The 13,876-nt window shown below is 44.7% G+C and overlaps 1 long non-coding RNA gene across 1 annotated transcript; it reads left to right on the top strand.

The window, feature by feature from the left end:
* Positions 1-6,858: 6,858 nt before the first annotated feature.
* Positions 6,859-13,504, top strand: LOC125702109 (uncharacterized). Its single transcript, XR_007380443.1, has 3 exons — positions 6,859-6,946; positions 7,693-7,765; positions 13,404-13,504. It is a non-coding gene; the product is annotated as an uncharacterized LOC125702109 (long non-coding RNA).
* The last annotated feature ends 372 nt before the right edge of the window (positions 13,505-13,876 follow it).

Raw genomic sequence — 13,876 nt, 5'->3', positions numbered from 1 at the left:
GCCTTTCTGTGTCACTGAGCAAGCCTAACAAGCAGCTGTACCAGCATGGGGTTTTCATGTCACGCCGTGTGAGGACTCGGTGTGCATGGTGACCCTCGGCACGGCGCCGTTCCCTCCTCACTCCCACCACCATCACCACAGCCCAGCGCCGTGGTGGCTCGGTGTCACCTGGCCTCCAGTGGCCCCAGTCGATGGAGCCAAGTTCCCACACTGCCATCGCACGCAGCCCTGCAGTGCAAACACTGCGAGGGGCCAGGAAAGGCTTTTATTGTCCCACCGAGTGTTCGCAGCCAGAGCTGTTCCTCATGCTGTGATTTTGCTTGTGACCGAGCAAGTCCGAGATGCGACAAAAGGCAATGTTGCCCTCAGAGGCAGAGGGCAGGTTACGTGAGAGAGGGATGAGCTCGTAGCGGGTTCTCGGGGCTGGAATAAAGAACTCAGTGTTCCAGCCCGCGTGCTGCGTGACAGCACTGAGTTATTCCAGCCACGACTTTCCATAGCGCCCACAAGCTTGGATGCATCGTTTTTTGCATGGTCAGTTTGGCTTCCTTGCCTTACGAAGGGCCTGCTTCTCAGAAGCAATTAGGGCCTGCAGATGCAGCTCGCATCCCCGCAGGCGGGGAGAGGGAGACGCTCGTTATCCACAGGCAGACACCAAGAATTAGTGGCAGCTCCTGTGCCGAGGTACACGGCTTGGGGGAAGATAATTGCTCCTTCTCTCCTGCACATCTGCACCAGGCCAAATATAATGAAGCCCTATATTTTAATGGGCAGTAATGTTTAATATTTGACATTAGGTAAATATACTTTCCTTGCCGCTAGAATAATTTCATGCAGATTTAGGGTGGAGCTTTGAAAAGCTCCTGGGTAATGGAGTACAAATTCGTCTGCGCTCAAGGCTCACACTGTTTTGAAAGTCCCACCCTTAATCTCTGATCATTATAAACTCTTACCAGCCAGTAAATCTCAACCGCTGTCTTTTCAATAATGGTTATACCCAAAAACCCAACACCTGAGGTCAGGCCTTGTGACGCTGCCGGGCGGTGTTCCTGAGGACAAGCAGTGATGTCACGCACAGCCCCACGGCACGGCTCTGGCGGGGGGAGCCGGAGGGGAAAATTTCTATTTATGCAAAAGCCTTGGCAATCTCAAGCAATGGAAAAGGACATAAAGAGAGAAAGTATAGAGCTGAAATGTAAATAGCAGTTTTTATGAAATATGTCTCCAAGTTAGTCCATGCCCGACAAAAGTTCTTGAAACGTATCTGGATATATTGTAATGTCTTTTTTTTTTTTGTCTTTTTTTTTTTTTTTAAGTACTTTACCAGTCTATCTGTGGCAGTTCAGTGGATGTCAGCAGCAGCGCTACGTTTAAAATGATAGATATTTTAGAATGAAACCATAAATCTTGAGAGAGTTACAATCGACTTCCTTTTAAAAATGGGGGTAATGGCAAATGGAAATTTACAATGGTAGAGGAACGTGTGGTGCTGGTGGTTGGACTTGATGCAGCAAACATGCATCTGCAGTACTTAAGGGGGTGACTGCCCTCATGGGCTTGAAGTCCAGCGCAGGAAGCAGTGTATAGGTGTATAGGAATAGTGAAACAGTGTATAGGGGTGTATAGGAATAGTGAAACATAAGGACTCTATTAAATAAACAGGGGAGACAGTTGAGAAGTCACATCACTTGTCCTGTACCACAGCCTAGTTAAACTTGATGGGCATACTGAAGGAGATGTTAGTGTGATGCTAAGCCAGCAGCTGTGGCTGGTCTGCTGGAAGTGGTAAAACGATTCATAGACTCATAGAATCATAGAATGGCCTGGGTTGAAAAGGACCACAACGATCATCTACTTTCAACCCCCTGCTGTGTGCAAGGTCGCCAACCACCAGACCAGGCTGCCCAGAAAGGTTTGATAAGGCAGTGAAAGTGGACTCTGAGGCTCACCTGTACTTACAGCTCAGCAATAACATCTCAAGCATGTGGTAACAGGATATCAGACCATGAAGATGATTTCTGTTCCCAAATAGTGACCTTATTATGAAGCACACCAGCACTTTGTGAGATCTCTTCCTTTATTTTCCTGTATTAGATAATAATAATATAATAAATTTTCCTGAAATAGGATAACAGAGCCTCCTTAAATCACAACGTTGAGAACCTGAATTGTTTTTTAAAAGAAAATTAAATAGCCCTTTATATGATTTATTCTCCTCTGCTCCACATGCAAAAAAAGCTTATTTTTTTCCATTACAATTTACCTGGTCTCCAAGCACAAGAAAAATGCTTACAAACACTTTTTTTTCAGACTGATTGAGTTGGTATAGACCTCAGCTATCACCTTTTTATATTTGATACATATACCAATGGTGTGCAGTCTTATTTAAGGTATTTTTCAGGACTAAAACACCAACCAGAGGTACTTCAGCTTTCATTGTAAGGAAGTGGCTCAGCCTCTAAGCTTGGTCAGAGGATGATTTATGTGGGTGGGTGGGTACATATTTTGCCCAGTGTATCACCAAAGAACAGGGCTAAGCTTAAAAGCAGTCTCTGAAATGGGCTCTGTTTCTTTTGGGGTTGATTAAGCAAGACAAAATCAATTAAGATCGGAGACCTCACAGGGATCTGCAGTGAAACTGTTCCAATTACTAACACTGGAGAGCAAATTAGGAGGCAATTAAAAGGAGTAGCTGTGATTTTACTGTTACTCTTGTCACTGTCGTATACATTCCATTTTAGAGTCGTTAAAAATGTATTTTGTCATTTTATTTTTTCTTTAACCTCGACATTTTTATTTAAAAAAATTGAAAATACCATTAATTTATCTGGAGATATTTCCTGAAATTAAGCTAGCTGAGGATATATGCACGTGTATATTGTTTTTTGCATGTGCTTCAGGTAAATGCCTTTGGAGGAGTTGCTGCTGATACTTATTCCAAGAGCTGATTTGCATGCACAGCAGTTTTAGGAAGAAACCAACCTTTATGCACAACATATGTTCTCTTCCATAGTATTTATCAGAATGAAAAACGAGAAGAGATGAAAATCTATCATCTCCCCATCTTCTTGCCTGAAACGAGCCAATGACGTCCTGTTTTATTGGCTTATGTTTCCACAGATCACGTACAATCCATACTCGAGAGTTTACCATTATGAGGTCTTTAGTCAAGGATCTCAAGTCGCATTGCAAATATGAGTTCATTGTGCTTCGTTCATGTTTTGCCTCACAGGCAGATTAAACGGGGAATTAAGATTTAAATTACTCAGCATCACGCAGGAAATAGGAATCCTAACCTTTGCAATTTCACAAACAAATTCACCACCCTTAACTCATTGCAATTGAAAGAAAAATTCACGCTATGCAGCCTTGCGCCGTCAAGTCCAACTTTCCTCATCTGACTTTCTTCCTTAAACACCATCTGCTGTCACCAGCCATCCTGGCCCAGCCTCTGCCTTTTTCCATTCGCATTCCTAAACATTTTGGAGATCCTCCATCCTCTGTACCTTCAGTCTCAGGGCACTGCCTAATCCCAACTTGTTTAATGCTCTGGGTGCTGGCTGCCTTCCTTGGCCTTGGAGCTGCTCAGCGGTGGGAGGCTCCATGCCAGGGAGGGAACATTTCGGGTCAGTGGGAGGCAGAACCACCCCAAGCATGGGGAGGAACAAAGCCACTTTTCTTGGCTTTTACCAGTGGATGGATCCACCTCAGCCCTTCACCTGGCCCATGTTTTAACCAGAGTGGTCGCTGTGGACCAATGAATCCAAATCTCCGTGAAAGCACGGAGGCAAATCACACAGAGCTGAGTGCACATGTCCAGAGTGAGTGGTTTTTTGGCAAGCAACGTGTCTGCAGTCATACTGAATCATTGCACAAATCCATCTCATTTAGGGGCAAGGGCGAGGAGGAGTTGGTGCAGATGTGGCACCACCAAGGGCAAACAGAGGGATGATGGCAGCTCCACCTGGAGCAGGGATGTGCCAAAGGAGAGCAGGGGTGGCAGAGACCCTGTCTTAGGAAGGTAGAGCTGCAGCTTGGAGCAGGAGCGAGGAAAGGACTGGAGCACTGCAAAGCATGTGTTTCAGGGAGTCAGGATGCCTCCTGCAGCTGCTCCTGGGCGCTTTGGAGGTTAATGGTCTTGTCGGTCGAACACCATGTGTCAGTCTGAGAGGTACCACCCAAGGGAAAAAAAAAAGCAAATTAAAAAATAAGCCTCACACCCACCAGTCTGCAATCAAATCTGCTCCGTCATGCTGAGGGACCGGTGGAGGAGAGGAGAGGAAAGGAAAGCAGCTAGCTCCAACCCTAATAATTCTGATGATTCATCGCTATGAATTAACCGAGGTCTTTGGGGACAGCAGCAACGGGATCGCACTGCTTCTTTAGGGATAATAAACACTCCTGGTAAACACGCCTTCCCCGTCCCCTAAACGCTCACCCCACGCAAATAAGGTGAGTCACAGCTCCCACCCAACAGCAGGTCCTCCTCGCACAGCCATTCCCTTCGCCTTTGTCCATACCACCCAGCATCAGCTGCTGGAAGGCACACGGGGCCTGTTTATTTGGGCAGAGATGCAGATGCACACACACACACTCGCACATATATATGTGTGTAAGAAAGCCTTTTTTTTTTTCCCTTTTTTTTTTTTTTTAAGGGAGCATGGAAAGGCGTCTTGCCAAAGAAACGACACTAAGCGGCGCGTTCCATTTTAGGTGTTGACAGTGGATAATAAATCCCGGCCCTACCTAACATTTACAGGAACATTATAAAATAAGTGAAACGGCGTGAGCTGGTTCCCAGGGCAACCAGACAAACACAATAAACAGGCCGCAGAGGCAGGAGTAAGTTACACCACACTCCTGGGTCTCAAATATATCACTTTACATTACCCTTCTGCTGTTGCTGCTCCCGAAAGCTCTTTATTTTATTATTAGTCCATTTTTTTTTTATTTTTTATTTTTATTTTTTTTTAAAAAAGGACTTTTTTTTTAAATGAAGATCAGGGTGAAATTGATGTGTTAGTTTGGTTGCTTTTCCTCATAGGTCTTTTGCTTTATGCTAAAGCATCTGTGAAAATAATAAGGATTAATACATTTTTAGAAAGAACTGTATCATGCTTCTGTGGGAGAATATGATTAATAAGGCGTCTAGCAGCTCTGGGCTTCTGTTGGCCAACTGGAGGGCAATTTTGAGGGGCACTTTTCCTTGACCTAGATACAAGATTAGCAGTAGAACATATGCAGTGGCTGAGCCAGCTTGCTCCTGATTCCTCTTGATTCATCAGCCTCCCACACTTTTGTATGTAGCCAGGCTACAGCTTTGGAATTGGCAGGTTCACTGCAGCTTGGGCTCACTAAGCCCCACAGCAGGCTCTATGAAACACTGACATTTAATTCTCTTAAGTGACCACTACTCTTCTCCCATTTACCAGGAGACTGCATATATTACAATAATATTTTCAGACCCATTCCCTATATCTGCACTTTTTCGAATACAGACTTCCTAGGAACAGGAGGAAGGAGCTGCATTTGAGATGGGAGAAGGCACGAGTTGTGGCTGATTTAGGGATGGGGAGGTGACCTTAGAAGATCCTCTCTTTTTAAGGCCACACAGAAATGATTCATCCACTGATGCATCGTCAGTGCTGAATGAACCCATTTTTGCAATTTTTCTCCAGTTCTGCCCATCCATTACTGCAAACCATGTTCTTAAAGAGAGCTTACAGCTCTCTTAGCACTCATTCTTAGTGAGACACCTTTTTGTGGTTTCTGTAATGATCTTGGCTCGTCCTCTTTTAGGATGGGCTGAAATGGGAAGGCTCCATCTTAGAGGAGTGTCCTGGCGATCTACCTGGATAGGAACTGGGTGAGTCAAAAGGAGTATATGGAGCATGAGAATCTGGAAATCATGAAAGAAGCAGCAAGAGTCATTCCATCCACCTACCTCCCCTTCTCCTGAACCGCCCTTCTTGTGTGGGGAGCAAGTAATGGCAACCAAAGGGAAATTGCTTGGAAACAAGTTGGGTACCAGTTAAAAAAAAAAACAAACAACAACAACAAAACAAAACCAACAAGTTTTAAAGGCGCTCTGGCAATGCCTGGAACCCTCCTCCATGTGTTATCCAGGGTTTTCTGCACAGTGATGACATTTGGAAGTGTGGCTACCAGACTGAGTTACAAGTGAAGGGTGGGGTAATCACATGCTCTGGGTTTCTTTGCCATATTTAGCTGCATCCTTTCCAGACTGCCGCAGTTTACAGGCTCAGGTTTGGCAGCTGTGCCAAGAAACAAGCTGCTGGCCTGTGAGCCATGGGGTGGATGACTGCTGAGTGAGAACACATCCACCCGCTGCAGGCTGGGAGTGGGGAGGGAGCCCTGTGTGTAATAGCAGGAAAGTGGAGGTGGTGGTTTGGAGCTTTTTTTTTTCCTCTTTTTTTTAATTTTCTTTTTTTTTCTCTCGCCCAAATCAGTGCTCTATCGATCACTAATTAGAATCAGCAGGGTCCAGATGGCCAGCCTCTTTAATGAGGCTAATTAGGGATCCAAATGTTTTCATATGATGCCTTTCTTTTTTTTTTCCTAGAAAGATAGGGTAGTGATGGAGGTCTCACCTTCTGCTCTAAGCACAGGTCAGTGGCATAATTCTAGAGGTTTTAAAAGTAAAAGGTAAATGCAATAAGGCGAAAATAGCGCAGGTTTTCAGCATGGAGGAGGCTTTGTGTTCTGCCTCAGTTCCCATAGATCTCTCTTGATATCCACCCCCAAATACTTTCTCAAAAATAAAACCCTTTTCTTGGTAGGGTGACTCCAATTCACTTTCTCCTTTTTTTTTCCCCTCTTTGGTGTGTGTGTGCGCTGCAGATTCTGCAGTCCTGAGTCATGGTCATGAGGAGAAGAGCTGTAACACGGTGATACAGAATTTCCAATCTCTAACCTGAGCAGACTGGTAAGTAGCTCCCGAGTTTTCCACCCTTGTTTTGCAGGTTCTCAATAGAGTGTCTAAGCAACTGCTGTTGGGTGTTTATTTGAACCGAAGGAGCTTCCTGAGCCTCTGTCCTCACCAGAGCTCCTTCTGTCTGCCCACCTGAGCTTCACAGGATGCCCATTTCTGTGTTGCAGTGCGACCTGAAAACCTTTTCAATGCTTGCCATATTCCTCTTCACAAGACTCCCACAGAACATTTCCATTTTACAAAGTGGGAATCAGGGAGAAGAAGGACTTCATGTATTGCGCAAAGGCATGAAATGAAGCAAAGAATCCCAACTCCAGGCTAACGTTTGCTGCCAAATCAGTCTTCTTACTTACTGCCCTTCATGGTCATTAAGAAAGAAACCAGACTCCAGTTCTATCACGGGTCAGATATTTGCAACCTTTACTCTGATTAAGAAATAGTTATTTACAAAGGCAACCACATTATTCTGATGTCAGTGGAGGTGCCCGTATGAAAAACTCCCAGACCCACAGCCAGTTGTGGCTTTCAGAGCATAGAATTTGTTTCAGTTCTGAACAGGTCTGCAAACTCAAAATGTTTTTGCTTTTGACAAATGAAACAATCCTTTTTTTTAATCCTCCTGTACATAAAATCATTACTTTTTCTTTTTTTACAAAACACTTCTTAGTAATCTGAAGAGATGAAACCAAATGTTCCCTTTTAGTATTCCCTAGAGCTATTCAAACTTTGTTTCTCTGCAGGCCTGCTCATCAGCGTGTTCACAGAGCAGCTCAGATCCCAGCTTGGATGCTTCAGGGTCACAGCCTTCATCAGGTGAGTGAGCTCCCTGTGTGGGAAGTGGCAGGAGAGGGATGCCGTGCATTCCAAAATGTCTAAGGGTTATTTGGAAATGTACACGTCTGAGTGCACTGGACTGGATCAACCACAGACATTACGAGGTTTGCGGTGTGTCTGAGTGTAACAATAGCACCAGGAGTCTATATGAGATTTCCCGGACGTGTAGGGCTAATACAGATCACATATGTTCCATTAAACACACGGCAGATCCAGGAAAGCTGCACTGGAGCTGTAGCACAGTGAGCTCCTCAGATGTATAGGAAGCAATATCAGCGTTGCCCAAATGCACGACTTCATGGTGTTATGTTCTTTTCACTGTTACCTGGAGCTGTGTGTAGGCAATTTCATTCTGAGCACGGTCACTCACTCACCCCTATGCCAGGAGGATGGGTCCCAGTCCCACTGAGGTCTATGCAGAGACCACAGCTGTCAGGAAATCCTGTGGTTCTTGCCAGAAGAGATCTCAGGGTTTTTTTCCATCAAAAAGGACTGAGATAACAGTATTTAGAAGAGCTGGTGCTCTGAAAAATTGGTGGTAGAGAGAGCAGCTAAAAATGCCAATGTGTTTTGAGAAGTGATTCACCCAGGACCTGCTGGAAGCATTGCTGTAATTTTCTAGATTTTATCAGGTGAGTGTCAGGAAATGTTTGTGGCAGTCAACCTTTTCCCCAGATTCCTCAACAAACAAAATGGATAGAAAGAAGTGTCTATCTGGAGAGAAACCCTCTGACTGAGCAGAGAAGGGGAGACTGAATGCTCTCCTTGATGTAATAGAGGAGGACTTGCTTTCACCTAGATTAGAAAATCGGGAATGAAGGTACGCATTTCATCGTTGAGTTTGATAAGCTCAAGCAAAACGTGTGTCTCATGAGTGGGACGGGCTGAAGCTCATAAGAAATGTCAGGATGGGTTGGATTTCTGACTGGATGAAGGCTGAGAGGGAACAGAGAAAGGCAGCCCACATGCCTAGAGTGCAGGAACATGTGAAGCCTGAGGGGAGCATAGGACCATTTGAGGTGCAGGGTTTGTTGTTTGGATTCTCTCCTCCAGTTGAGCCTGGTTCTGCAGCACTGAGCAGATTATCTGCTGGAGTACGGCTGCCTTGCAAGGATGTGGTGCAAGGATGTTTGGTGGAAAAGCTCAGTTCCCCCGCCTGCTGCTGGCATTGCCTCACTTTGCCAGGCGATTTCTTCTCCTTTACAATGAATGAGAAAATGAAAAGCAATAGCCCTCCGTGTGCACCTGCACAAGTCAGGCACCTGCGAAGACAAAACAAGGTCTATCCTGTGACTTGCATCTGGCTGGAATCCAACAAGGGGATGCTTACAGACTTTTGTTTCTGCAAAACTAAGCACATGCAGCAATAAGCTCTCTGATGACTGGCTGTGAAAGGCATATACAGGTTTGTTTCCCGTTTCCTTATCGCTGTCACTGCTCTGCATGTGCCATATAATAGAGGCATTTGCCAGCAGTAAGCCAACAGAACTTCCTGGAGCACACAGGGCCAAGGTTATCCCTGATACACCTTCTCTGGCTTCCCTCTGTGAAATCAATAGTCTTTCCACCTGGCTAAATTTGAACCATTTTTTCTCTTTGTTCAGTTAGTGAAAAGCATAGGGCATTGCATGAGGTTTTGCTGAAAAGCATAGCGCAAATCCATCCTAATCTTCCATGAGAAACCTCACTGTTCTGCTCAGGGCTGCTCTGTCCTGACTGCCTGGGGCAGTCCTGTGGTATTGAGGGGGCAGATGTCACAGAGCTGGGCTGTTAGTGCCATGTGAAGCACCCCTGGAAAGCCAGATCTCATGTTATGCTTTCAAGAACAGACAGCCCATTTGGAAACTTTATTTTGTACCATAAAGTAAAAACAAGCTATAAAAATGGCCAGGATCTTCAAGAAACTTAAAATCTATCTATGCTGTACTGTATAGCACATGAAGCAGCAATGATCCGTGCTCTGAGCAATCTCCAGACCCAGGTGTTGTGGTACAAGCAGCTACAAGATATACAAGATACCTTCAAGAATGCTGCTAATTCACACGATCTTGAGTATCTTAATGTTGGCATCACTTGCTTCTTACCCCATGCCTGCTCACCAAGCTCCTGTTGCATCGTCTCTGTGCAGGCTGTAAGGCTGGCAGTGGGAGCACAGCCAGATGCCTCTCAGCTTTTGGGCTGCCTTTGTCATGGCAGTGATGAAGAGTGATTGCAGGGGTGGTTGCTGTGCTGCTTGTTGAGCATCTCTCTCTATCTGAGAAGCAGGCATTGATGGCACATACATTTACCAGTGTCAGTGCAAGAGTCCCTTCTTTGCTGAAGATCCCTGGGGAAATTAAAAACCCAAAGGCATGTAAAAGAGACCGATGGAATAAATCAACCAAAGACATGGAGACAGGGTGAAGGAGAGTGAAACTTGGTTGAAATGAGCATGGGAAAGCTGGCTCACATGCTGTGATCAGCTACAGACCCTTCCTTGGCCTGTGGGAGTTCTTCTGTTACCGCTGGCTGCCCTCATCAGTCATTTCCAAACTGGGTTTGTTGGCAGTCTGAGGGAGGGAGGCAGGTAACCATTCACCTTTATGGAGATGAGGATGCTTTAGCCGACTTGGAACGTGGAGTTTTTTTTGACTCTTACCCTGAGCGACTCCCCCAGGTCTTGCACCGAAGCCAGCTCTCCTGAATGCCCGGTACGTTACCTGGTTGTACAGCTGGGAATTTTCCAAGAAATGCATTGTTTGGGATTTGTATGCTTTCCTTTTTTCCCCCTCGCTCAGAAATGCTGATGTGCTGAAATCAAAACTTGACGAGAGGAAGGAGAGATTCTCAGAAATTTCTTAGTGGAGCCATTTGGGGCCGGAGAGCAGAGGAGCTGTTACTGAAACGGTTGAAAGAGTCTGCATGAATAATTTCCAAAGTGGGATATTAATTGCAGTGACTTTTCACTTTGAAATGCAGATTGACTACCGAATCGCTCAGCTCCTGCCCTGCGAGTTTCTGGAAATGGCATCTACTCAAAGAGGTCCATATAGTGAGCGAAAACACATCATCTGTTATCAGGTTGGAAACTGCATCATGTCGAGAGCTTCCCAGCCCAGAAAGTCTGCCTAGTGCTGTGCCAGGTGCCCCAGAGGGAAGGCAGGGAGTCCTGGGTACGGAGCTGTGCATCGCTGTGCTCCACAAAGCTCTCAGCCTTCAGAAAAAAAACCAGCAGCTCTTACACTGTTGGGCTAAAAACCATCCTGGCTCAATAGAAATGGGATGAAATATGCTGTTTTACAGTAGCAGAGGCTCTAATTCAGTAATTTTTCATACCTGCAGTAGATTAAAGCTTTTCCCTGCTAAGCAAATCCTTCCTTGTTATACAAAGGGAATATATGGGCCAAAGTTTCAAATCCTCTTAGAGCATGCTCCGTTCACAGTAATTGTAATTAGAGTTTGACATTCAAATCCCTTAGGCAGCTTTGGAAATTGCAAAGCGGTCGCACCACTGGAGCCCTAATTAAAAGCTCAGTTATCCAACTGGAAATCAGAGCAGTGGTTCCATGACAGCGCTCCTAGAGCATAGTTTGTTTTACAAACCTGCAGAAATCTAATTGCATCTCCTGCGCAATGGAATACATGATCCATTCGCTAGCAATATTTCCAGCAAATGTCAGAGAGGTTTGTTATTTTTTATAGAAGGAAAACTTCAAGTCTCAATTTTTAACAATAAAATCTGTTTTAGTGAGTTTCCCTGCTGCCAAATTAATGCTGAGTGTGCTTTGTTTTGCTTCTCTGTTTGCTCCTATGTGTCTAAGTTTCCTATTAGAAAAAGAGGGGGTGGAGAGGGGAGAAAGCAGGGAGGGAATTTTGGTTTTGCCCAATAAAGCGATGGGTCCTAAGGATAGGTAGAAATGAAGAATTTGTTCTCCAGGGTGCCGCAGAAGATGTTCCTTAAGATTTACAACAGCGAAAGAGAAGGAAAAATTATGTTCTATCAAATTCCATCCAGTTCCATAAAATTTATTTAAAGTAGAGTAAATGAAAAAATAAATGCTTCGTTAGACTACCCTAGAGTCTATTATATGCAAGTAATTGAAGGAAAAGTTCAGAGCAAAGTCTGGAGTAGTTATTAATCCCATAGCTTACCCTCTTCAGCATGAGCTCTTGGCTCCCTTCCCGCTGAACGACTGGGACCAGGCTTTGACAGAAACATGGCATAGGAAAATATTCAGATGTCTTGTTTTCTGGAGAAAATCACACATTTGAAAAAAAGAAAGAAAAAAAAAAAAAAGAAAAAGAAAGCATGACAGATTTTTGTCTTTACTTAAAACTAAATTCCATTAAAACCCTCAAAGAGTTGCATTTAGGAAGACCACCTTGGCTTTTCTTGGGATAATATTGTAGATGCCTTGTTTGTAGCATGTGATGGGCTCCCTGAGTGCTCACCCCTCCTGTGATGCTCCTTTGTAAGGTGGGAGGCTGCTGCTTGTTTGGACGAAAGCGATGGGACAAGGTGTGTTGGAGAATTCCTCGTTACATTGGCATTACCAACAGACACTGCCCTCTCTTGCTCCTCTAAACGAAACTCTGCATTCACACACAGTATTGTGAAGTCAGCACATCCAACTCATTGGGCTGGAAAAAACGTCCTACTTTGTCATATGCTTTTTGCTCATACTTTTATTTTGTTATTTTGAACTTCTCTGGAGTTTCTATGTCATATAAATAACCTATTACACATTTTGCAGCTTCAACGCTTTTGTTTTCGTATGAGCTTCATGAAAACAAGCTATTTTGGAGGATCTTTGAATTTTCCTCCATTTCTACTGGATTTAGTAGTTTTTGCTTCCTGTCCTAAGCTGTCCCAGAGCGGCCACCCATTAGAAGCCCTGCAGTGAGAGGCTTGGCAGTGCAAAGCAGTTAGGTTTCTTCTGGATGAAAAGCATGGTATAAACGTGTGATCATTACCCTATAACATACTCTTTTATAACTGCATTTTTACAGTCTCTGGCAGGGACTCTGTGCCATTATTTTTTTGTTTCTACCGACAGTGGAGAGAGGGGCGCTGACAATTTGTGTACATGTGTTCCTCATGTGCCTGTGTACTGTTTCAGTGCTGGAGCATTTCTGGATGAGGACCAGAGTTTACTAATTATCACTTTAACCGCTATCCACAAAGAAGGGGGCGAGGGGGTGAAACCTCCAAAGAAAATAGTTAAAATCTTATTACTGATGCTTCGACAGGGCTGCCTTGTGTTTACAGGAAGAGATTCCCGCTGTGAAAGAGAAAGAAAGCTATGATGTCTTTTTCAAGGGAGGAGGAACTGCCTTTTTCTGCACAACAGTTTTATTGACGTCGTCACAGAAGCAGATTTATACTCCAGAAAAGTGCATTATAGGGGAAAGGGACTGGAACAGACCAAGAGAGCAGCGCTCACACCTTGCGCTGAGTCGTAACTCACAGCTGGACCTCACGTTCAGCAAATGCCCCGACCATGTGGCCCAAAGAGAGGAAAACTTGACATGAAAATACCTGTTAAAAGTCAGATTTGGAAAGTTCTGAGCAGGGCAAAAGGCTGCTTTCTCTCACCTCTCCCACAGCTCTGTGTAACTTTCCCTTCGTCTTTTGCAGCTCCACCAGCAGAACCCTTGTCAGCTCCTGAGCCAACATCCAAATGCTTTCCTAACGCTTGGCTACCTTAGAGAACAGCAATGCTGAACCCTGAGAAGCAATCGAAGGTAATCTATCAGGTGCTGCCTGACATCGGGCTGGCACAGAGCTCTTTTACCGAGCTCTGGTTAAACGGAGATGGCATTTGCTGGTTTTAGCCTCCATTCCATGCCCTGGTATTACCACCAGAAGCTGTTATCTGCCTATCGTCACTACCCCACACACTTCATAACTCCCGCACCAAATCCTACCTCCAGCTTCCCAGCCTGCCCTGGGACGTAGGGCTGGAAAAAGCATTTGCCAGTCAGCTCAGGAAGTCTTTAAAAGGTGAAAAAAAAAGGTTAAAGAAATGAGGTCTCCTTCTCCCCTCTTGTTGCCTTTCTTTTTCTCTTTTCTCTTTCTCTTTTTTTTTTTTTTTAAATTACCAGCTGTGG

The sequence above is a fragment of the Lagopus muta genome, chromosome 18 (assembly GCF_023343835.1).
Source record: "Lagopus muta isolate bLagMut1 chromosome 18, bLagMut1 primary, whole genome shotgun sequence".
Lineage (NCBI taxonomy): Eukaryota > Metazoa > Chordata > Aves > Galliformes > Phasianidae > Lagopus > Lagopus muta.
The sequence above is the reverse complement of the archived record's forward strand: the minus strand, read 5'-3'. Positions and strand labels throughout refer to the sequence as shown.